The sequence below is a fragment of the Lissotriton helveticus genome, chromosome 1_1 (assembly GCF_964261635.1).
Source record: "Lissotriton helveticus chromosome 1_1, aLisHel1.1, whole genome shotgun sequence".
Lineage (NCBI taxonomy): Eukaryota > Metazoa > Chordata > Amphibia > Caudata > Salamandridae > Lissotriton > Lissotriton helveticus.
In genome coordinates, this window is record NC_136057.1 from 1,329,110,854 (window position 1) to 1,329,135,627 (window position 24,774).

The 24,774-nt window shown below is 45.6% G+C and overlaps 1 protein-coding gene across 1 annotated transcript in view; it reads right to left on the bottom strand.

Moving 5' to 3' along the window:
• The window catches only part of LOC144772790 (vomeronasal type-2 receptor 26-like), a 101,312-nt gene extending 78,033 nt beyond the window's left edge, over positions 1-23,279 (bottom strand). Inside the window, exon 1 of the mRNA XM_078657366.1 lies at positions 23,175-23,279. The gene's annotated coding sequence lies outside the window, so the exon portion shown is untranslated. The remainder of the gene's footprint in view (positions 1-23,174) is intronic.
• Positions 23,280-24,774: the final 1,495 nt, after the last annotated feature.

Here is a 24,774-nt window from a genome sequence, read left to right on the forward strand (position 1 = left end):
CGAACATCATACGGGAATGGGAACATCTTGCTCCAGAACTAGACACTCTGCTTCATGAAAGCTTACCTTACACCAAAACAAGCATGGGAGCTCACATCCAAGTTTCAGCCCCACATTTCAAACAAAGTGTGTAGCAATTAAAAAAATCAATAGAACATACAATAAAAAAGGCACTAAAGCCTTTAAGAAGGAGCTGAAACTTGCAACAAAGGCCCACAGGCATCTTGTCTGGAAACTAAAACGGGAAGCAAATGAGGGGAAATAGATAGCAATTTTCGACCTGCTCACACCGAATAAGACCCAACAATTTTGGGGCTATTTAATCAATCTAATCCACGGATCCTCTAATAGAGGGGACCTGATACCCGCAGGGACTTTGGAAGCACACTTGAAGTCTGTATACACTAGCGAACAGAAACTCACGAATATAAAAGGTCACTTAACACAGAGGGATACAGAAATCGCTAAGTTTGATCGCCCCAGGCATTCTGCTGAACTCAAAACTCCAAGCGTAAGTGCTGTCCGCATTGCTCTAAAAAGGATCCTGAAAAATGGGGCACCAGGCCCCAATGGATTGCCCAGCTCCCTGTACGCAGAATGCAGGTTCTCAGAGGAGGTCCAGACTCTTGGAGAGGCTCATTGCTGCAACCTATATTTAAAATAGGATCAAACACCGACCCCAAAAATTATCGGATGATCGCTTTGTTGGATATCGAGGGGAAGGCATATGCAAGCACCATTCTGCAGGAACTAGCAAACTGGGTGGACTCAGAAGGCCTACTACCATTTTATCACGCCGGGTTCAGACCAGGGGCCTGCTCTGTTAACAACATCACAGTCCTGTCATACCTAGCCCAACACACAGTTGCTCGCCGCTCTCCCCCAGTATTCACATGCTTCATAGATTACTCAGCAGCTTTCAATGGCATTGATAGAAATATCCTTTGGCAGAAATTGGGGAGCTGGAACATTGGACCGGGCCTACTACGTGCTGTTACATCTTTGTACTCGAGAACATGGGTAAGGATAAAACTCTCCACGGAGTCAACTACAAAACAAATCACCATAGACCGTCGTTTCAAGCAGGGCTGCTTCTTGGCACAATACTATTCAACCTGTATACATGCCGACTTGGGCCCGGCACTACAGGGAGCCTCCCTCGTCACCCCAAAAAACGGAGACAAAAAAATCCATCTAATGCAGTATGCCGATGACCTGGTCCTTTTGAACCACACAAGAACAGGCCTTCAAAAAGCCCTCACAGCCCTAGCTGAACACAATACCAAAAATATGCTAACAGCTAACTCGAGTAAATCCCAAACTATGATCTTTGGGAGCTATTCGAAGAAAAAGCTCATCAAGTGGCTTTTGAGCACCCTGATCCTGGAATGCGTGCAAAGCTACAACTACCTAGGCGCATGGCTAAGCGAGACTGGCCGCCCTTCGATCCACTTACACAAACTGCAGCTGAAAGGAAAGATGGTTAAGCACTCTCTCTGTAAGCTGCATGCCACGCTAGAAAGCCCAACAACAATATCGATCCGAAGAGTAATGCGGGCCAAACTCCTACCATCACTTAACTATGTGCAACAGGCATTTCCTGGAATGCTTTTGGAAGATCTGGAAAAAATTCAATGTGCAGCGTACAAGAAAATATATAACCTGCCCCCATCCACAAGAAATACCTTGATCCGCCTAGAGTTTGACCTTACCCAGCAAAAATTGGAAGAACTGGCTATCTTAGCTAAATACCATCACTTGGCAATCAAGGCCCCAGCCAATTCTATGAAGGCTGTCATAAAAAAAATCAAAACCAAACAATCCTTGGTCCATCAAACTTGCCCGAGTTCTCAATGGCTAGGTGCAACTGCGCAACTGCACCTAGCCATTGAGAACTCGGGCCCGAGTATAGTAGACTATGCCACCATCAAATTAACTATAAAAAAAGCAGCTGCGTCTTTGCTCCCATAAACTGGACACAGAAGCTCAAGCTGCCACGGACTTTCATGAAACTGTGTGCCTCCCACAAATTCTACAAACAGCTAAGCATCATCACACACAGGCAGTGGGGAGCCAGGCATTATACAAGATTTTAGCTACAAAATTACACCCGCTTCCCAAAAAAGACCTATATCGAACCTGGAAAGCTCGTACAGATATTACTGCATGCCTACTATGCATCTATAGAAGAGAGTCTCTGGCACATATACTCCGATGATGCCTGGCGCTGCGGCAAGCCCGCCGAATCTACCTCAGGCCCATACTTTTCTTACTGGGAACACGTACTGCAAAGGATGCCATCTGCCAGCTCTACACTTTGGACACATTAAAGAACATGGCCCACTTTGGCATATTCATCTACCAATTACACTCACTCCTGAAAGAAAAAAAGCCACACAGAGAGAACAATTAACAGTTAGACATGCTCCTCCATAAAAAAAGTCTACTCAGCGAAGATTACCTCTCCCAGGGACTCAAAGAATAAACTATGGTGAAATGTTATTTTTATAATTCAACCATGCAGTCTGCATCAGCTGGCTACACACCCTTTTGCTGCCATGCCTTTAAAGTCTGACCATGTTTCAATGTATGACATATGTTTTTTTAATCTTATGTTGTAATGATTTTAAGTAATCACACAATAAATTATTAATTCATTCATTCACCAAGTAACAACAGACAATATTAACTGCATTTGAAAGGAGCATGTCCCACGTGACCTTCCCTTAAGTAGTTTTCCATCAGCCAGGATTGATTTTTCCATCTCCCTTCTTACACAGATAAGCGATCCTCTTTGTATTTAATCATTCTTCTTCTCGTCCATGTAAACTCATCCACATGCTCGTTACCACATTCCTCTCATGCTACTTTGTGCTTTCACACCTCACTATCAAACAATAAAATAACTCTTCTATGCTAACTAGTAAGGCTTTATGCACATCTGCAGTGGAGAAAAAATATAGCAAAAACATTCCACACTGAAGGTTAAGAACAAATCAAATGTTAACTGCATTGTATACTCGCACTGAAATACAGCGTTAGGGTAGAATAAATCACACATAAAGTTAAATGAATGCAAAATGCACTGGGTTACATGAACGTGCACATCTCTGTGGCTAACAAATGTACATAATTCACCGATATCTCATTTCCACTCAATTATTACTAACCACACATATTTCACATTCAATTGATTAGATTTGAAACTACCCTCATACGTTAAATATTAGTATCACAATATCACAATTTAACCCTTTATCTTCTCATAAACGTTACCACATCCCTCACAATAATTTCCATTAGTCACATTTTAAGCACAGTTTTATTTAAGTTTACCTCTAAATGTAATGTACTAAATGAACGTCACCCCATCTTTAGTAAAAATTAGTCAAACATAATATTTGAGTTGCAACTACAAGTGAATATGATGCACTCCTATGTTTTCTCCCATTGAAATCTAAATTGCGCTTCCCCACAAGCAAACTAACAGTGACGTGACGCGGTCAGTAGTGGGTGCATTCATTTCCACCAACCCCAATTCACAGTACAGCATAAATAAAGTATCATTTTAAATCTTGGAAAGGAACAGAATGTGCAGCAATCAGGGTATTCCACATTTTACCACCTATCCATGTCAATGTCATTGCTGAGGATCCCAATGCATGCTAATATCAAACATAACTTTTATGTGATATGCGATATTCAGTGTCTAATAAAGTTTTAATATCATTATAGTTATCAAATGGAAAATACAGAAATACAACAAATATTTCCGGCTTAAATATTGCGATATTGTACTTCTCGAAATAATCTCCTGACACCAAAGTGCTCGACTTCTTTACATAAAACTTTATCATCCCAATTATCTGCTTGCTTATATAGCACTCTTAGTTCTTGATTCTTTTCGTGTATGCATTACTCTATGATAGCTTAGTTACCGGCCTGTTTATATAGCTCTCTGATTACAATGTTCTATTTTCTTACACATCCTTCTGGCATTTGACAATACCGTTAGTCTTGAAATAGCTTTCTGACATTACTCAATTCACAATGCTCTGCTGTCATTACCATGTGTAATCATAGTGAGCGACCTCTGACCCTGCTCGCAGGCAGGTCGCTCTCCACGCTGCTGCATGGCTCTGCCTGCATTGTTTTGGCCTGATCTTGTATTTTTCCACTGTGCCTAACTTGCTTTCTTGCCCAGACTTGTCCTTATTCCCCTGTGCCTGTACTTGCTTTCTTGCCCAGACTTGTTTTAATTCCCCTGTGCCTAAACTTACTTTCTTGCCCAGACTTGTTTTTATTCCCCTGTGCCTAACTTGCTTTCTTGCCCAGACTTGTTTTTTATTCCCCTGTGCCTAACTTGCTTTCTTCCTCAGACTTGTTTTTATCCCTCTGTGCCTGAACTTGTTTTCATGGCAAAACTTGTTTTTCCTTCCTGTGCCCAGTTCTCCTGCGGCCCCACCCGTTTTTCCTGCCGCTGTGTTCCTGCGGCCGCACCCCCTGCAATCCCATTCGCCGCCCCGCTCCCGCCTCCCAGCAGCTCCTCCCTCCCACATCCCCTCATTTGGAGGCCGCGCAGCGGCCATGCAGCGGACGCGTGCATTAGGCGCGCCGCTGCCGCGCCGAAGGCGTGTCTAAGGCCAGCCTGTCAGCACCCGTCTGAGCCTGGACCGCGCCCAGCGCCAGGACCCCTGGACCCCGGAACGCCACAACACCCAACACCGCTACGATGCCAGAACCCTCCACCCACTCAACACCGGACGATCACACACCTGCTTCGTGGCCGCCCCGAAGCACACCCACGGAGCTTTCACCTGCCGGAACTGTAGCTTTACAAGCATCCGCCCCACCATGCTGCCGACCAGGAAAGAACCCAACCACCTCAGATGCATCCTTCTCAACACCCGCTCCGCCCGCAAACATGCTGTTGAACTCTGGGACCTACTCGACTCATCCTCCCCTGACGTCACCTTCCTGACGGAGACCTGGCTGAACCCTACCTCGGCACCTGACATAGCCATAGCCATCCCGGAAGGCTACAAGATCACCCCCAGGGACCGCACCAACGGAGCAGGAGGAAGAATCGCCATCGTCCACAGGAACACTCTCAGAGTCTCGACCAACACCAATGACACCATCGCACTGCCGAACAACTGCACTTCCAGATCCACACCGACCCCAACACCACCCTCAGAGGAACCCTCATCTACAGACCCCCCGGACCCCGACCACAGTTCAGCTACCCCATTGCCGACTTCGTCAGAAGACACGCCCTCGCCTCCATGGACTATATCCTCCTCGGGGACCTGAACTTCCACATCGAGAAGAACAACAACACCAATTCCACCACCCTGATCGACAACCTAGCCAACCTCAGACTCAGACAACTCATCACATCACCCACCCACTCCACCGGTCACACCCCTGACCCCATCTTCTCCGCAAGCCCCCACGTCTCCTTCAAACATACCACCGAACTCCACTGGACCGACCATCGCTGCTTCCACTTCACCTTCAAGAAAACCACCACGCACCACTGCACCCAACAGATGCCTTGCCACTGCTGGAGCAAAGTCCCCGAAGACCAGCTAACCACCACCCTCGCCCAGAGCCCACCCATCGACCCCAACACCGCTGCCCGCAACCTCAGACAGTGGATCAACAACTGCGCCAACACCCTCGCCCCAATCAAGAAACCCTACAACAGTCACACGAACAACAAAGCCAGGTGGTTCACTGAAGATCTCCGGGCCTCCAAGCATACCTGCCGAAAACTGGAGAAGATCTGGTTCCGTGAACGAACACCGGAGAGCCACACAGCCCACAAGAATGCAACCCACAGACACCATCACCTCATCAGATCTGCCAAAAGGGCCTCCTTCAAAGACCGCCTAGACAACAACCCGCACAACAGCAAAGGGCTCTTCAACATCGTGAATGAACTCTCCAACCCCAGCTCCAACACCAATGACGTCCCACCTTCGCAAGACCTGTGCGACTCGCTGGCCACCTTCTTCCACCGCAAGATCGCAGACATCCACGACCGCTTCAACGCCATGACCACCCCGACAACCACTGAGACCTCCGCCCCCACGAAAACCATCGGCACCAACAGCCTGCTCTCCTGGACCAACATCAACGTCGACGACACCATCAAGATCATGAACACCATCCACTCCGGATCTCCGTCACACCAATGCCCACACCACATCTTCAACAAAGCCAGCACATCCATAGCACCCCATCTCCGGAAAGTCATCAACACCTCCTTCGAGACAGCAACCTTCCCAGAGAGCTGGAAGCACGCCAAGATCAACGCCTTACTCAAGAAACCCAAGGCGGACCCCAAGGACCTCAAGAACTTACGGCCCATCTCCCTGCTCCCGTTACTGGCAAAGGTCATCGAGCAGACCGTCAACGAACAATTGACCCGCTACCTCAAGGAGAACAACATCCTGGACCCTTCCCAGTCCAGGTTCTGCAGCAACCACAGCACCAAGACTGTCCTCATCGCCACCACCGATGACATCAGGACCCTGCTGGACAACGGAGAAACGGCGGCCCTCATATTCCTGGACCTGTCAGCTGCCTTCGACACGGTCTGCCACCACACACTACGAACACGCCTCCACAACGCCAGGATCCAAGAGAAGGCCTTGGACTGGACCACATCCTTCCTCTCCGGAAGAACAAGGGAGCATCCGCCTTCCCCCTTCTGCTCCGAAGCGACTGAGATCATCTGCGGCGTACCCCAGGGCTCATCCCTCAGCCCAACTCTGTTTAACATCTACATGGCACCGCTCGCCCACGTCACCGTTGGCACAACCTCAACATCATCTCCTACGCCGATAACACCCAGCTGATCCTCTCCCTCACCAAGGACCCCCGCACAGCCAAAACCAACCTTGACGAAGGAATGAAGGCCATCACTGAATGGATGGGGAACAGCCGACTGAAGCTGAACTCGGACAAGACGGAGGTCCTCATCCTGGGTGACTCCTGGTGGCCGACTGCACTGGGAACCGCTCCAACACCCACCGACCACGCACGCAACCTAGGGGTCCTCCTAGACTCCACCCTCTCCATGACTAAACAGGTCAACGCTGTCTCCTCCTCCTGCTTCAACACCCTCTGCATGCTCTGCAGGATCTACAAGTGGATCTCCACTGAAACGAGAAGAACGGTCACCCAGGCCCTCGTCAGCAGCAGGTTGGACTAAGGAAACGCCCTCTATGCAGGAGCCTCTACCAAACTCCTGAGACGGCTCCAACGCATCCAGAATGCCTCTGCACGCCTGATCCTCAACATCCCTCGCCGCAGCCACATCACACCCCACCTGAGAGACCTGCACTGGCTTCCAGTCAACAAGAGGATAACCTTCAAGCTCCTCACCCACGCACACAAGGGACTCCACAACACCGGACCAACGTACCTCAACAGATGACTCAGCTTCTACACCCCTACCCGCCAGCTCCGCTCCACCGACCTCACCCTCGCCACAGTCCCCCGCTTCTGAAGAGCGACCTCCGGTGGCAGATCGTTCTCCCACCTCGCCACCAATACCTGGAACACTCTCCGCATCCACCTCCGGCAGACCCAAGACCTGCTAACCTTCAGAAAACTCCTCAAGACCTGGCTTTTCGAGAAGTAGCAGCATTCCCCACCCCAACGTCTTGAGACCCTCACAAGTGAGTAGTGCGCTTTACAAATGATATGATTGGTTGATTGATAGTTCACTGCTCTGACATCACAAATGTTTTGCGTTTTTACAAAGCCACCTGTCATCAAAATCCTCTTCTTCTTTACATAAATGATGCTACAATTTTCTTATGTTTACACTATCTTCTTAAGGCACAATGCTCTGCTTGCTTTACTTTGAAATTGAATAAATTTAATTGTATTGCATTGGTCTATTAAATATAGAGCCATACTAGGCAACAATCGTTTCATTTCCATCTAAGCTGGGAAAACTATAGCACTTGTATTGCTGTTGTATATACACCCTTCAGGACACAGGAAGTAAGTAAAACATTTGTATTAGGTTGCACAGAGAGAAAGGCCAACAGGGCCTGCTCTCTGAAGTTCAGGCCCTAACTGACAAGAACTCTTTTATGACATACAACATTCAATGTTCTTCACATAGTACATTCTATGTCATACTACTAGAACAAGGTATGTAGTGACTTAACATCGCAAAGTAATCAAAAGTATACACAACAATTGCCTATGGACAGCGGGTCTCCCAATTGTAGCAAAAGTATGTTCACTTCCACTTCAATTACACTAGGATGGCAAAACTGTCTTATGAAGATCAGATACATCTTTAACTTGACACATGTGTGGCCTGTAAATTATCATTCACTGGTTACTCAACATCATCTTAACTTGGATGGCAGTGATAAATACAAAATATTCCAAAGAATTTTGGATGTTAGAAGATGCTGTTTTTAACATTTGCACTATAAGACCTAGGGATCAGAGTGACCTCACCTGTAGTAATCAAAGAATCACCCTTTAAAGAGCAAATTTCCTTGACTGTTTCTTGCCACAGTTATTTAGAGTGTTTAGTCAAACAGTGAAAATACATGCTGTTGATGCATCAGTTATTTGCTTGAAAGTTTCAGTACTTGGAGATAAAATAGAATACCAGATTTAGTGGTTAATTTAGAGTTTGGCAGACAAGATACTCTGGGGCCGATTGCGATGAGGGCTGGAAGGCTCCCACCATTGGTGGGAGCCTTTCCGGGCTGCATCTTGGTTTAATTTCCGACCGCCACATTACGTTGCTGGTGGTCGGAAATTAAACCGGCCAGTGATTCTGGCAGGTTTCCAATGGACTCAGGAGCCATTGGCCAGTTGGAGGCTGGCCCATAATCCCAATGGGCGGCCTTTCCTCCCTGCGGCTTCTGATACAGGCAGGCTTTCGATGTCAGGCTTTCCGACATGAAAAGCCTGTCGGACAGCGAATATGGGGGCCCCTTCGCAGGGCCATATTGCCTCTGCAGCCTCAAGTTGGGAGCTGCCCCCTGTTAATCCCTGCGCCACGTGGCAGGCACCTTGAGGTGCCTGCCATGGGGAGCAGGGATTTACACCACCTCCCATTTCCCTATGGAAACATGTACTACGGGCAGTTTATGGCCATAAGACATACTCCCATAGGGAAATGTCGGAATGCAACCGAACAGTATTTGGTTGCATCCTAATCAGGTCGCCGGGATCGCCAACCAGAGGTCCCATTTCCGAGACGGTGCGTCCTCAAACATCGTAATAGGCTTCTATGTTTCAAACATGATAAAATACCCAGTCTGCCAAACTGATTGTCCATCTGCTTTTTTTAGAGATGGGTGAATTGTCAGATTTCCATTGACAGATCTCCCATTGACTCTGTTGCTGGAAATAGAGGGGTGTACTGCGCACTCGGTTCTTATTTTATTGATCTGTGTCTTTTAAGATGTAAACAAGTTTAAGATGGGGCGTGCAAGGTTGGGAGGAGGGAGCAATTCTCCGGTATAGTAAAGAATCAGATGATTAGTGACAGAGTGATCACTAGGCCCTTCCTGCGCAGCTGGGGCTAACCAATAGGTTAACTTTTTTTTTATTATTATGCTACAATCTTCACAAATGTTAATAATCTTTCCTCAACTGTTTGTTCATAATGATTGTACTTTCAAAATTTATTTACAACATAGTTCTAAGCATCTGTGTTTTCATTACAAAACCAATTCAATAACAATCAAAGTAATAACACAGTGTTATCAACACTAGTAATTTACAATTTCCAGTTGTCAATCCCAATGCATTTTGAGATCCTGTGATCTCTTCTTCAGGGGAACTGAAATGTAGAACAAATTCATATCAATTTGGTGTATTCAAACAAAGTGGAGCAATAACTTTATCTGTCAATCAGTTAATGGTATATGAAACAATCAAGAACAATTCTGTTATCATTGCATTTGGCATTACGGGAAGGAAGGTTAGTAACCAGTGTTAAATTTAAACAGACTAAAGACACTGTGGTAAGAAAGAGAAACCATGTTATTAAGGAAAATAGAATATTGGATTGGGTTTACCAACAAACTAAAGATATTCTAATTACGATTCTCGTAGGATCCATTTCCGAGACGGTGCGTCCTCAAACATCGTAATAGGCCTCTATGTTTCAAACATGATGAAATACCCAGTCCGCCAAACTGATTGTCCATCTGCTTTTTTTAGAGATGGGTGGATTGTCAGATTTCCATTGACAGATCTCCCATTGACTCTGTTGCTGAAAAGCTACCTCCATAGGCCCAACAGAGTAGGGGCCATGGGAGAAAAGTGAAGATAGAGGGGTGTACTGCGCACTCTGTTTTTATTTTATTGATCTGTTTTTTAAGATGTAAACAAGTTTAAGACGGGGAGTACAAGGTTGGGAGGAGGGAGCAATTCTCCGGTATAGTAAAGAATCAGATGATTAGTGACAGAATGATCACTAGGCCCTTCCTGCACAGCTGGGGCTAACCAATAGGTTAACTTTTTTTTAATTCTTATGTGACAATCTTCACAAATGTTAATAATCTTTCCTCAACTGTTTGTTCATAATGATTGTACTTTCAAAATTTATTTACCACATAGTTCTAAGCATCTGTGTTTTCAATACAAAATCAATTCAATAACAACCAAAGTAATAACACAGTGTTATCATCACTAGTAATTTACAATTTCCAGTTGTCAATCCCAATGCATTTCGAGATCCTGTGATCTCTTCTTCAGGGGAACTGAAATGTAGAACAAATTCATATCAATTTGGTGTATTCAAACAAAGTGGAGCAATAACTTTATTTGTCAATCAGTTAATGGTATATGAAACAATCAAGAAAAATTCTGTTATCATTGCATTTGGCATTACGGGAAGGAAGATTAGTAACCATTGTTAAATTTAAACAGACTAAAGACACTGTAGTAAGAAAGGGAAACCATGTGATTAAGGAAAATAGAATATTGGATTGGGTTTACCAACAATCTAAAGATATTCTAATTACGATTCTTGTAGGATCCATTTCCGAGACGGTGCGTCCTCAAACATCGTAATAGGCCTCTATGTTTCAAACATGATGAAATACCCAGTCCGCCAAACTGATTGTCCATCTGCTTTTTTTAGAGATGGGTGGATTGTCAGGTTTCCATTGACAGATCTCCCATTGACTCTGTTGCTGGAAAGCTACCTTAATAGGCCCAACAGAGTAGGGGCCATGGGAGAAAAGCCATCATGCCACCGACTCTATTTAGAGTGGATAGTCTGATGTTTAGCTTCACCATTAATAAAATGTTGGTGGTGAAGGACAAACAAAATAATGACGCTCAAACCCTGTGTTGCCAAAAGTTCACTGGGTGTAAGTGTCATACGCTTTTTGTTTTTGAAAATCCAAAAATCTTAAATGCTTACTGGATGGCAATCAAAACCAACAGCGATTGTCCACCAAACGATTGCTACCTTGAAGGGCCGGCTTAGCAGTTCCTTTCAATGTACGGATGAGACAACTGAGACGGTGGTCATCTCTGAAAAGGACGGTCTACCATTTGTCGTGGTAGTAGACATTAAGCTCTCCACCTCCCTAGTGGACGGTTCTCTGTATCCCTGGAACAAAATCAATTCCTTCGTCCTTAGGGCAGACCAAGGTCATTTGAAATCTTTGCTCTCCTGTGCTTTAAAAACATTGTCCTAGTAGGCATTATGATCCATGCTCCATTCAGTGAAGGACAATTTGTCAGCCTAGTGAAAGATTGATTCACATAGTGCAGGTAAGAAAGGTGTTTGAGCAGCCCTTGCTTATGATGCCCAAATCTTCAGCCACTAGTTGCATATTAAAATAAAGGAGTGGGAGTTAGTACATGGTTTAATTCAAGTTTCCCAATCTGGTTCCCACAGAAAACACCTTTCTCTGATTATGTAAAAGAAACACCTATTTTCCTGTATCAATTTTCATAAAAACAGCCTTATAAAAAGCGATTGTTAATTTCCATAGGTCTGTTGACTGCTTTAAGAACTGTCCTATTTATAGAGAGGGGGGACACAAGGAGCTGATTATTAGGTCCAGTGACCCTTGCTCCAGAGACGTAACTAGTACACAAAGTGAGTCACTGTTCCTTGTAGAGGATGAAAGAGGAAAAAACTTTTGTTGTGTGCTACTCTATCGGTGGGGGGACAGTGTGTCCTCATCATAATGCCCTCACTCACTACGAAGGATGTCATGCTTCATCGTTTGGGCTATGCTCCTTGTTGGGCCGATGCTGTAATGCCCTACGAGTCCCCCAAAGGGTCTCTTTATCGGAGATCTTTTGATGAGAAGCCGTTTGGGTGCGTGGCTGTGAGTGGCAGTGAAGTCTAAAGTGGTGTGTTAAAAAAAATGACTGGAGGGAGAGTGGATACTATTTATTAGTGTGATTACTCTGTCATTGTTAAAACAAGTGTGTGGTGCTGCTCTAGGGGATATTATGTCCCTCTGTAGCTGGGTATATGTCCCTAATGGTCATATATAACGTGTGTCCTCTTTGTTCAGATAACTCAGACCCAAGGGTTTTTGTTGTTTTACATATATAACGGTCAACATGTTTCGCGCTGTATGTGGCCTTAGAAGGAGATCCAAAGCGCTTCTTCAGGACCAAAGGAAGGTCAATTTCAGTATCAGTGGTGGCCTGAACTAAACAGTGCCACTAGGTTTTTTAGAAGGGAGTAGCATTTCTGAAGAGAGAAAAAATATAGGACAAAAGTATTGTAGGGTTAATATCTTGTCATGATAGGTTATATTGTCAGGGTCATCCAGTGGAGGGCCTGGTGCGCATTACCCTTAGCGTGAGAATTATAGCTACAGGTTGGCATAAGTATGTGTATATTAGCAGTGGTGTGAATAATTGAAACGATTTTTCTCACCATAGTGACAGACATACAAAAATAGATATAAGATTGATGATTAGATAGTGCCAGTGTACTTTTGTATCCATACGTTTTACTGGGTATTGTGGTGAATACTCATGCAAATTTGTTGGGGGGACAATCTTTGAAAACCTTTTAAACTTTTAAATTGCACCCACGATTCGTTGTACTGCGCACTTACTTTCCTCTGTACCTGCCCCTCAGCTTACACGCTGTTTGTTCGCGTGGCGGACACCATTGGAGAATTCTTGCTGTAACCTTTGCTGATTGGCTGATTGCGAGCCATTCTGCGCACAGCCCCGGCAGGGCTCGTTGTCTCCCGAGGCCTGAAAAGTGCGCCTTTTCAGTTCGCGCTGCTCTATTGTGGTGAATACTCATGGGAATTTGTTGGGGGGACAATCTTTGAAAACCTTTTAAACTTTTAAATTGCACCCACAATTCTTTGTACTGCGCACTTACTTTCCTCTGTACCTGCCCCTCGGCTTACACGCTGTTTGTTCGCATGGCGGATTCCATTTGAGAATTCTTGCTGTAACCTTCGCTGATTGTCTGATTGCGAGCCAATCAGCGCACAGCCCCGGCGGAGCTCGTTGTCTCCCGAGGCCTGAAATGTACACCAGCTCCAGGATGCGCAGCGGACATGCGCAGCGGGCGCGCCGCATGCCTGTCTGCGCCCGTCCGCGCCTGGACCGGGCCAGGGCCAGAAACTCTGGTCCTACTCCTTCTAATGCTAACTCCGCAAATAACCAAGTAGAAGTAGAGACCCAAGCCGCACATACCTCCTATACCAGCCATCATCCATCACTCAGGTACAACTCTGAGCAGCTCTGGGCTCTAAAAAGCCCACTATCACCGGAATGTTGCAAACTACACTTGTAGGGCGAAATTGCACCTTGCCCTAACTGCAGCTTCACAGTTGCTCCAGGGCGCAAACTAACCATGAATAGGGAAAGCGACAAGAGCGACCAATGTCAATCCCAATGCAAAACATTTTCTTTTTTAGCTTGAACTGCAGGTCTTTACCTAAACATAAATTAGAGATCTTTAACATACTAATGGATGAAAAGCCTGACACCCTCTTTCTTACAGAAACCTGGCTCCAAGAGAGTTCAGGCCCGGATATTGCGGTGGCTGTGCCCAACCATTATGCAATAGAAAGAATTGATCGCATTAATAAAACAGGAGGCGGGATTGCTATCATCTTTAAAAAAGAGTACAATTGTGATTTCACTCACTTGCCTAGTCCCAGCTGTGAAGCAGCTATATTTAAGCTTGCTCTCACCCCCAATTTTACTTTTTCTGATATTCTTGTCTATCGTCCACCTGGCTCTGCCACAGCATGGGCAACTACCCTCCCAGAAATAATAAGTCCCTTAGTGATGAAGGCTGCCAATTTCTCCCTCATTGAGGACGTTAACTTACATTTAGAAAATCAAACTAGCACAATAACCTCTGAGCTCATCTCCGATCTAGCCACTTTAAACTTAAACCTGCTAAATTCTGGACCTACACACACGGCAGGTCATCTACTTGACCCCATTTTCACTAACTTCAAGGAAATCAATGTTCTTCCCACACTACCAATTTGCTGGTCAGATCACAATCTGATTAGGTTTTCACTTCAAGTAGCCATGCAGAAGCTTAAGGTCCTCTCTGATCAACCCAAGCTAATTAGGAACTGGAAAAAGTTAGATATTGATACATTGAACATCTTTTTAAACTCTCACCTTCCTTGTTCAAAGCAATCTGTACATTCCCTATCTGCAGCAGTACTCAATTGGATAATGACGGCAATTGACACTTGCCTACCTCTGACCAAATTAAAACCTAAGGACGAGCGACCTCCCGCCCCATGGTTGACGGAACTACTAAAATAAGAAAAATCTGGATGCAAAACTTTTGAACGTCGACAAAAGTAAATTAGCTAAATATCATACCCTCTGTAATAAGGCACGAGCCGACCATGTGTGCTCCACCATCTCCGAGGCTCTTAACTGCTCCAAAATACTGTTCAAGATGGTGAAAGAACTTGCGGGATCTAAAACATTAGCCATACCACCGGACTTAAACAAACAGCAATGTGACACATTGGCCACTTTCTTCGTACAAAAAGTGGACAAAATCTACCAAGGAATTGCAGCAGCACAGAGTAGTTGCCCTCCATCGACAACATTTTCACTGGCCCCTTCGACTCACAACTACATTAGTAATTTTTACTTACATGCCCCTCAGAACCTCAGAACCCCAGAAGTACTTTGGATAGTTGGCCCAGACTAAACACCATGACTCTAACCAAACTACTTAATACTAAGCATGGGCTGAAAAATTCTTTCCGCTCGTGGAATTTGCGGATTTTCCGTGATCTCGCGAAATCGCAGTAAAATCCGCGAATCAGCAGGGACGAATTTTCAGCCAAGCACTTACAGGGTTACAGCAGCAGGTGCAAAAGTTGAAGCTAATTTTTTGTAACCTTTTACAAAAGGGTTACAAAGAAATTTACTTCAACTTGGGCACCTGCTGCTGTAAGCCTGTAAGTGCTTCCTGGCGCCTCGTTGCAACTATTCTCTGACCCTGCTCTGACCCTTGAAGCAGGGTCAGAGAATAGTTACAAGTAGGCAATGAGGCGCCTGTCACGAAAATTAAACCTCAACAGGAAGCACTGACAGATATAAAAAGAAGCATTTGCAATGCAATAGGTCTCGCATTAGGAAAGTTTGAGCTATTGGTCTTGTAAATGACAATTTTTTTTATTTATGTGTTGGTTTTGAAAATAGCTAAATTAATAGCTTTGTCATTTACAATGCCAATAGTTATAACTTTCGCAAATGTGACACCTATAGCATTTTTAATGCAACATGTTTTGTATTTACGTGACTTAGCTGTATTGATATTACAAATTACAATTGCTTTTAATTTTTTTAAATAATTAATACTTAAATAAAAGTGATTTTAATTTATAATGGCAATAGCTTAAACTTTTGTAAATAACTTTTGTGAAGATTATGTTCAGTGTATTTTATTGTGACGAAAATCCAAGAACAGAAGTGAAATATTAACATCTTTTTGTGACATTTGTAATAAAGTTTGAAACATTGAGAGAACATATTTGAACCAGTTGTTGTTGAATGGTTGCGCAGATTGATGCTGGGGTGGCGCTGAGTGGTGCTGTGGTGGTGCTGAGTGGTGCTGTGGTGATGCTGAGGGGTGCTGTGATGGTGCTGAGTGATACTGGGATGGTGCTGAGTGATGCTGGGTGGTGCTGAGTGGTGCTGTGGTGATGCTGGGTGATGCTGTGGTGGTGCTGACTGATGCTGTGGTGGTGCTGAGTGGTGCTGTGGTGGTGCTGAGTGATAATGTGGTGGTGCTGAGTGATGCTGTGGTGGTGCTGAGTGATGTTGTGGTGGCGCTGAGTGGTGCTGTGGTGGTGCTGATTGGTGCTGTGGTGGTGCTGAGTGATGCTGTGGTGGTACTGAGTGATGCTGTGGTGGTGCTGAGTGGTGCTGTGGTGGTGCTGAGTGATAATGTGGTGGCGCTGTGTGATGCTGTGGTGGCGCTGAGTTGTGCTGTGGTGGCGCTATGTGGTGCTGTGGTGGTGCTGAGTGGTGCTGTGGAGGTGCTGAGTGATGCTGTGGTGGTGCTGAGTGGTGCTGTGGTGGTGCTGAGTGATGCTGTGGTGGTGCTGAGTGGTGCTGTGGTGGTGCTGAGTGGTGCTGTGGTGGTGCTGAGTGGTGCTGTGGTGGTGCTGAGTGATAATGTGATGGTGCTTAGTGATGCTGTGGTGGTGCTGAGTGATGCTGTGGTGGCACTGAGTGGTGCTGTGGTGGTGCTGAGTGGTGCTGTGGTGGTGCTGAGTGATGCTGTGGTGGTGCTGAGTGATGCTGTGGTGGTGCTGAGTGGTGCTGTGGTGGTGCTGAGTGATAATGTGGTGGTGCTGAGTGATAATGTGGTGGTTCTGAGTAATGCTGTGGTAGCGCTGAGTGATGATGTGGTGATGCAGAGGGCAGAAAGGCACAAAAAGCAGTCTAACAAAGGCCAGAAGGGCAGAAAAACAAGGGAAAAATGATTCTAACAGAGGGCAGAAGGGCACAAAAAACCAGTCTAACAGAGGACAGAAGGGCAGAAAAACAAGGGAAAAACGAGTCTAACAGAGGGCAGAAGGGCACAAAAAACTAGTCTAACGGGGCAGAAAGGCACAAAAACGAGTCTAACAGAGGGCAGAAGGGCACAAAAAACGAGTGTAACAGAGGGCAGAAGGGCACAAAAACAAGGGAATAACAGAGGGCAGAAGGGCAGAAAAACAAGGGAAAAATGAGTCTAACAGAGGGCACAAGGGCACAAAAAACGAGTCTAACAGGGGGCAGAAGGGCAGAAAAGCAAGGGAAAAACGAGTCTAACAGAGGGCAGAAGGGAAGAAAAACAAGGGAAAAACTAGTCTAACAGAGGGCAGAAGGGCACAAAAAACGAGTCTAACAGGGGGCAGAATGAATCCCGCCCTGCGTGTTTGTCCACGAAGATGCCACCTTTTTGTGCAATACCTCTACTCAACTGGAGTACTTTCTAATGTGTAATCAGTAAGTGCTCCCTCGTTGGCTATATGTATAGGGGCAGATTTACAATAACTGGCGCATCCCCAGGAATGCCCCAGTTATTGTGCGCCGCAGCTCCACCACCCATGGTGCGCCGCATTTACAATGCGCCGCACCATGTGGCAAAAACGGCACAGATGCGTCACGCATCTGTGCCGTAAAAGCAGCGCATTGCTGGAGCAGCGTCATGCTTGCGACACAGCTCCAGCAATGCTCTGAGGGGTCCTATCTCCCCAATGCTGCATCAAGCGTTGCGCCTGCTTCAAGCAGGCGCAGGGTTTTGTCGCAGCATTGGCCTAAAAGTGACTGAGTGAAATCTTGTAGATTTCACCCAGCCACTTTTAGGAGGCATTCCTGCGCAGGAACGCCCTCCCCTGCGCCGGAACGCCTCCTGATGGCGCAGGGCTTTACAACGTGACACATCTCTCAGATGTGTCACGTTGTTAATACCCAGCACCATGGCGCATCTTTTGTGCTGCCGCTGCGTCACAAAAGGTCTCGGTAGAGGGTGGCAGTGTTGAACCAGAGGGTGGCAGTGATGAACCAGAGGGTGACAGTGATGAACCAGAGGGTGGCAGGGGTGAATCAGAGGGTGACAGTGCCGAACCAGAGGGTGGCAGTGCTGAACCAGAGGGTGGCAGGGGTGAACCAGAGGGTGGCAGGGGTGAACCAGAGGGTGGCAGTGATGAACCAGATGGTGGCAGGGGTGAACCAGAGCGTGGCAGTGGTGAACCAGTGGGTGGCATGGGTGAACCAGAGGGTGGCAGTGGTGTACCAGAGAGTGGCAGTGGTGAACCAGAGGGTGGCAGTGCTGAACCAGAGGGTGACAGTGGTTAACCAGAGGGTGGCAGTGGTGAACCAGAGGTGCTGTGATGAACCAGAGGGTGGCAGTCGTGAACCAGAGGGTGGCAGTGGTGAACCAGAGGGTGACAGTGCTGAACCAGAGGGTGGCAGGGGTGAACCAGAGGGTGCTGTGATGAACCAGAGGGTGGCAGTGGTGAACCAGAGGGTGGCAGGGGTGAACCAGAGGGTGGCAGTGGTGAACCAGAGGGTGGCAGTGCTGAACCAGAGGGTGACAGTGGTTAACCAGAGGGTGGCAGTGGTGAACCTAGAGGTGCTGTGATGAACCAGAGGGTGGCAGTGGTGAACCAGAGGGTGACAGTGCTGAACCAGAGGGTGGCAGGGGTGAACCAGAGAGTGGCAGTGCTGAACCAGAGGGTGGCAGTGGTGAACCAGAGGGTGGCAGGGGTGAACCAGAGGGTGGCAGGGGTGAACCAGAGGGTGGCAGTGATGAACCAGAGGGTGGCAGTGCTGAACCAGAGGGTGCTGTGCCCATTCACGACCGCATGGGAAACTTCGCCATGCAAGCGGCCCGCGAACACGCAAAAAGCCCCGCGAACACGCAAAACCCCCCGCAAACACGCAAAAAAACCAGCAAACACGCAAAAAAACAAAAATCTGCAAATTCGCACGAATTCGCGGATTTTGCGGATTGCGAATTCGATTTCGCAAATTTCGCCCATACTTACTTTATAATATTAAATCTGGGTCCCCAAAAGACCCCCTACCCTGCTCCATACTCAAAAAGCTTGGCCCTCGGTCACTGGAAATTATTACGGATCTTCTCAACACCTCCCTACAGGAAGATACTGTACCAGCTGACTGGAAGCATGCAATGATCCACCCCCTGCTAAAGAAGGCTGGAACCGACCCAAATCAACCTTCCAACTTTCGGCCCATTTCTCTGCTACCTGTGTTTTCCAAGATTCTGGAAAACATGTTCATCAAATTCTCACCGAATTTGTCACTGCCCAAGACTTGCTGCCCCCCTGTCAATCAGGTTTTAGAGTTGGATTCTCAACAGAAACCACTCTATTAGGAGTCACAGAAAACATTCGCTGCTAGTTGGATAAGGGAGAGACTGTGGCCCTTATACTCCTGGACTTAAGTGCCTCATTTGATACGGTATCACATACTGTATTAATTAAAACACTTCGCCTCCTTGGTATTCGCGATTCTGCACTTAAATGGCTCATCTCCTTTCTGACGGAACGTACTTTTCAAGTTTTTTCTCAATCCGCCTGCTCGGATACACATGTCTTTTAACATGGTGTACCTCAAGGCTCCATACTCAGTACGTTATTGTTCAATTTGTATACGAGCCCCTTAGCCAAGGTGGTGGAAGAGTCATACCTATCGATGTATTCATATGCCGACGATTCCCATTTGATCTTTTCCCTCTCTTCTGAGAACACTGATACTTCCTCCACACTCAAAAAATGTCTTACTAAAATAGCTGGATGGATCCAGGATAATATCCTCAAATTAAACGGGGAAAAAACTGAAGTCATAATTCTCGGTAAAAATAAAAACCTGTGGGACCCACACCATTGGCCTCAGGAAATGGGCACGCACCCCGTCCCAGTCTCACAGGCGTGCAACCTATGCATCATCATTGATGACTCCCTCAATATGCACAAGCAGGTTGTAAAAACCTCGGCCACGGGTTTTGCCATCATAAAGTGGCTAAAAAAGATCTGCTGGATGTTGCCTGAATCAACTAAGAAAACCATAGTCAATGCCTTGATTACCTCTAGGATTGACTATGGCAATGTGCTTCATCTGGGCTCAAAGAAAGCAACCATTCGCAGACTGCAGGTGATCCAGAATTCAGCAGCTAGACTGCTATGTAAAATCCCTAGAACCACTCCCACTACCCGATACCTTTGTGACCTTCATTGGCTTAAGGTCGAAAACCGTATCAAATTTAAATCACTCTGTTTCATGCATAAAATCAATTCTGGCATGGCCCCAAAATATCTTCAATCGTTTGTTCATCCATATCGCCCATCCCGCACTCTCCGTTCCTCCACATTAAAAAAGTTTGCCATCCCCAAAACCAAGCTCTCTCGTATGGGTAAAATCTTTTTCTTATATAGGGCCTTTGCCGACCACGGCAGAAACAGGTCTACGGAACCCATCAAAATTCACGCCTACCACTGCAATGACCAACACTGAGATACTGACCTATAAAAAGGCGGTATTACGAGACATAAATGGTTTTCAACCAAAGAAAGTTTAAAACAGCCTACCTACAAGAGAGAGGAAAGCCCTTCAAGACCTCAACAGTGATAAGATGATTACAATAAAACCTGCAGACAAAGGCGGAAAAATAGTCATTCTCAACACTGATGACTACAATAATGAATGCCACAGACAACTGGCAGACAACAGATACTATCAAAAAATAGACACAGATCCCACAGATTCCCTCACGAGAAGAATCACCATCTCAGTAACTGAAGCACAAACAAATGGATGGATTAGCAAGAATGAACCAGAATTCCTAGTGAACTCCAAACCTACAACACCATACTTCTACATCTTGCCAAAAATCCCCAAAAACAACATGCCCCCACCTGGAAGACCTAGAGTGTCTGGGATTAACTCTATCCTTGAACCACGCAGCCAATACTGTGACCACTTCCCACGACCATTAGTACAAGCGATACCGTCTTACCTCAAAGACACAAAAGAAACAGTCAACTTAATTGAGCACATACGGGTACCGGAGGAAATCACACACTAGTGACCCTCGACGTGGAAGTGTTATATACCAACATCCCACAAGAAGCTACAGAAATCTAAGGCACCACGACTTGGCCACACCACAACCAGTAAATCTTATTTTGGAATGCGCAGAACTAGCCCTAAAGAATTACTTTTTTAAGTTCTAAGATCAACACTACCAACAAATCCATGGAACTTGTATGGGCAGCACTTTTGCACCGAGCATAGCATGCCTGTACATGGCCCATTTTGAGGCAGAACACATCCTACCAGTTTCCAACCCCTTTAAAGCAGAAAAGAGTGGAAACGTTATATAGACAACATACTCATGTTATGGACAGGCACAAAAGAACGCTGCACTGAATTCTACACCTGGATTAACTAACTGAATCCTTTCCTAAAATTGACACTGACCTCCTCAAGTGAAGAGATCCCTTTCCTGGACCTGCTAATCATCCTACAAGATGGAAAACTTCTCACCAAAGCATACAAAATACCTACAGATTGAATCCGTTTACTAACCAATGACAGCCATCACACAAAAGCCTTGAGACAGAATCTTCCATTTGGACAATTTCTGAGGTTCAGAAGAAACTGCAGCAATACTACGGATTACGAAACACAAGCTGCAGAACTAGGCAATAACCTGGGACAGAGGAACTCCCTGCAGGGAATCATAAAGAAGGTACAGAAGCTGGCACGCAACAATCATCGGGAAGCATTACTAGAAACTCTTGAAAAACCAAAGGATGGGACAATTACATGTGTTACAGCCTACACACCACAATCAAATCAAGTAAAGAAAACCCTACTAAAATACTGGACACAGGAGGGATGCAACTGGAGCGCCCAAAATTAGCCTTCAGACGTACACAGAATATTAAAGACATGGTCGTGCACACAAGACCACAGGGTAAACAACTGGACAACCGAAGGACACTGTGGGACCTCCCTAAAGTCAAAGGGTATTACCCATGCGGTACCTGCAATATTTGCCCCCTAACAGCGCCAGGAAACTCATGGTGACAGTGCGCTCAATAAATTTCCTTTAACATAACATAACATAACAACACATACCACAACTTCTATGAACCCAGAAGAATAGTGGAGATCAGAAACAACACTGTGGTTCTTGAAAATGGGCAAAACTGGAGCATGGACCAGTTGGCAAAATGCCCAAACCCAGAGGACACCACTCTTGAAAACTCCCTGCCATCTGGGCGCCCTGGAGGACCTGTCACTCTTCCCAAGAGCTGTGCCAGAAGACCTATTGTTTCGCCTAAATGGCATAAAGACTGTATTATGTAATAGTGTTATACTCCTCTCTCACTTTGTTTTATGCGGGGAAGATGTGTTATAATTCCCATATTTTACTTGGTTTGCACTATGGCATTCCACTTGCCTTCTGTGGTCTCTCCCTCACTCTCTCTCTCTGCCCCCCTCCCCTTTTCACTCATTGGAATGTTCCTACAGTTCAGCCAGAGGCTGCCTTAGAATGTTGACAAGGCAGCCTGACTGGCAGAGTTCTTGGTCGCTGGGCTTGAGCGCGGCGTGTTAGAGGTTCCTCAGTGGAGGCCGTAATAAAGGCTCCTTATTCTTCACCTACCTGTTCCAGGCGTCTTTATAACAGTATGTTTTTATCTCGAAATAGCACTAAGTGCATTTCCTGAGATATACACATTTGTTTGTATAATTTTCCCAACATGTCACTATAGGTCTTTGAAAAAAAGGATGCGATTGTATATAAAACAAGTTAAGGGGTGGTTCCTTTCCCTGGCAGTGATGCATTGTTATCATGGTTAAGAATGTGTATGATTATCAAGGTGACTGCATTTTACTTTCATCTTTTCATTGGTTACATCTCTGTAATAGTTTTTTTTTTAACTGTATTCAGATTTTTCTAACCTTGATAAAACAAAATTACAGTAAAATTTCATTTCAGAATTGATCTTTCAGGCATTCTTTCTGAATGCTGATATTCATATACACAGTTAACTGAACATCCATCCATCTGCAAATATATTGTTACTGGCAGTTCACATGTGACAAAGACCACTGAATAAATGAATGAATTTCATCCTGCCAAAGTGCTCTGAAAGTACCTGTGAGTAGTAAGGATGCCAATGGATAGCGCTGTCGTTTACCAGAAGATGTTGTTCCCCCTTCGATATGAACGAGCGTCCAACTGTACTGCAGGTTACTGCCCCGCCTTCACGTACTACACAGTTCAGGATGTCATACTGACTTGGAAGGCTTCCGGTTTCGTCAAAGAAAATCTCATCTCCGCCAGTAGTGTTAAAGTGGACTGTCCTCATATATTTATTAAGCTAAACAATGACATGAAGACATAAGAGAAACAGTTTCTTAATTTAAAGTATTCTAGTCTTGATATTAACACTGTTTGAAATTAAAGTAGATACAACTCTTATATAAGAACGTAAGGTTCCTCGTGAGACTGATCACCTGTGAAATGAAAATGAAAAGGTAAAATAATCTACGCATTCTTTATGGGAAACTGACAGCAAGCTAGCAAGAACCCTGGGCCATTCACTGGTTATATCCAGTGCTTTGTAAGTGTGCATCACAAAACATGACATGGTATACATTATCATGGTATAATCACCGAATGGAGCAGTTTAGGCACTCCACAGCATGAACATAGTCTTTAGGAGCATAACATAACTTGGACTTGCCATAGTACGGTGCAGCAAAAACACAATAGTTTCCATCCATTGCTATTGTAATTTTTCACAAGATGAGTCGAAGAGGCCTGCTACGGCCAGAAGTGTGTCCTGCTATCGCAGTGCCACGGGGACCCAAGCTGACACTTGTTGGGAGGTGAATCGCTTAGCAGTAAATAATTATAATAAAAAAGTTTAGATGGTGCATAGCTACTTCAACCGCAGTGTCCTGGCGCTGAAGGTCTAACTCCAGTGATCCAGCAACAGAAAGCAGCCCAGAGCAGTAGGAGCAGTGGTGGTTCCTCTGCTAAGATGGAGGAGCATCGCCCTTTAACTATTGAGCAGTGAAATAAAAAAAGAAAATGATAATAACAAGTTGTTATCCTTTTTCTTTTTCTTTGCGGGACTCCGACTCCAGCGAGCACAGACGGGGCTGGTCTCTCGCAAGTCAGAGGGATCAGGAGTCGTTTACACTCCCTCCAAAGTGCATATGATGGCTTAGCCGGCCCTCTGGGGCCGTCCAAACAGTCATGCGCACTGCCCAGCCTCCCAGTTACTGCCTGTTTCGGCTCCTGCAGCATCGTGATTGGCTGGGAGAGTCTGAGTGACTGGGTGCTTCCGGTACTCTGTGAGGACTGAGGAGAGAAGTGTGGCAGCGGCTAAAAAAATATGTTAATTTTTAATTTTTATATCATGCCTCACCCCTCCAGCCCCCCCCCCTTCTCTGTACAGAGGCTGCCGCCACTGAGTAGGAGAACAGCTACTATCTGAATAATCAGATGTTTAAGTTTTTTCAAAATAACATTTTAGTCTTTGCCTGTCTTAAGTAAAGTTCAGGTTGTAATATTTTTTTTTCTGTAGTGTTAAGACAGGTGTGAAAATTATTCTTCACGCTCTGTAATAGGCGTACATATTGTTCTTCTTAGTGTGTAATAGTCCAGGGTGAGCGATGAAACAATAGAGTGGAATGCACCCAGATCAATTCTCAGTGGTGCAGATCAATTTAAGCATGCATCTCTGA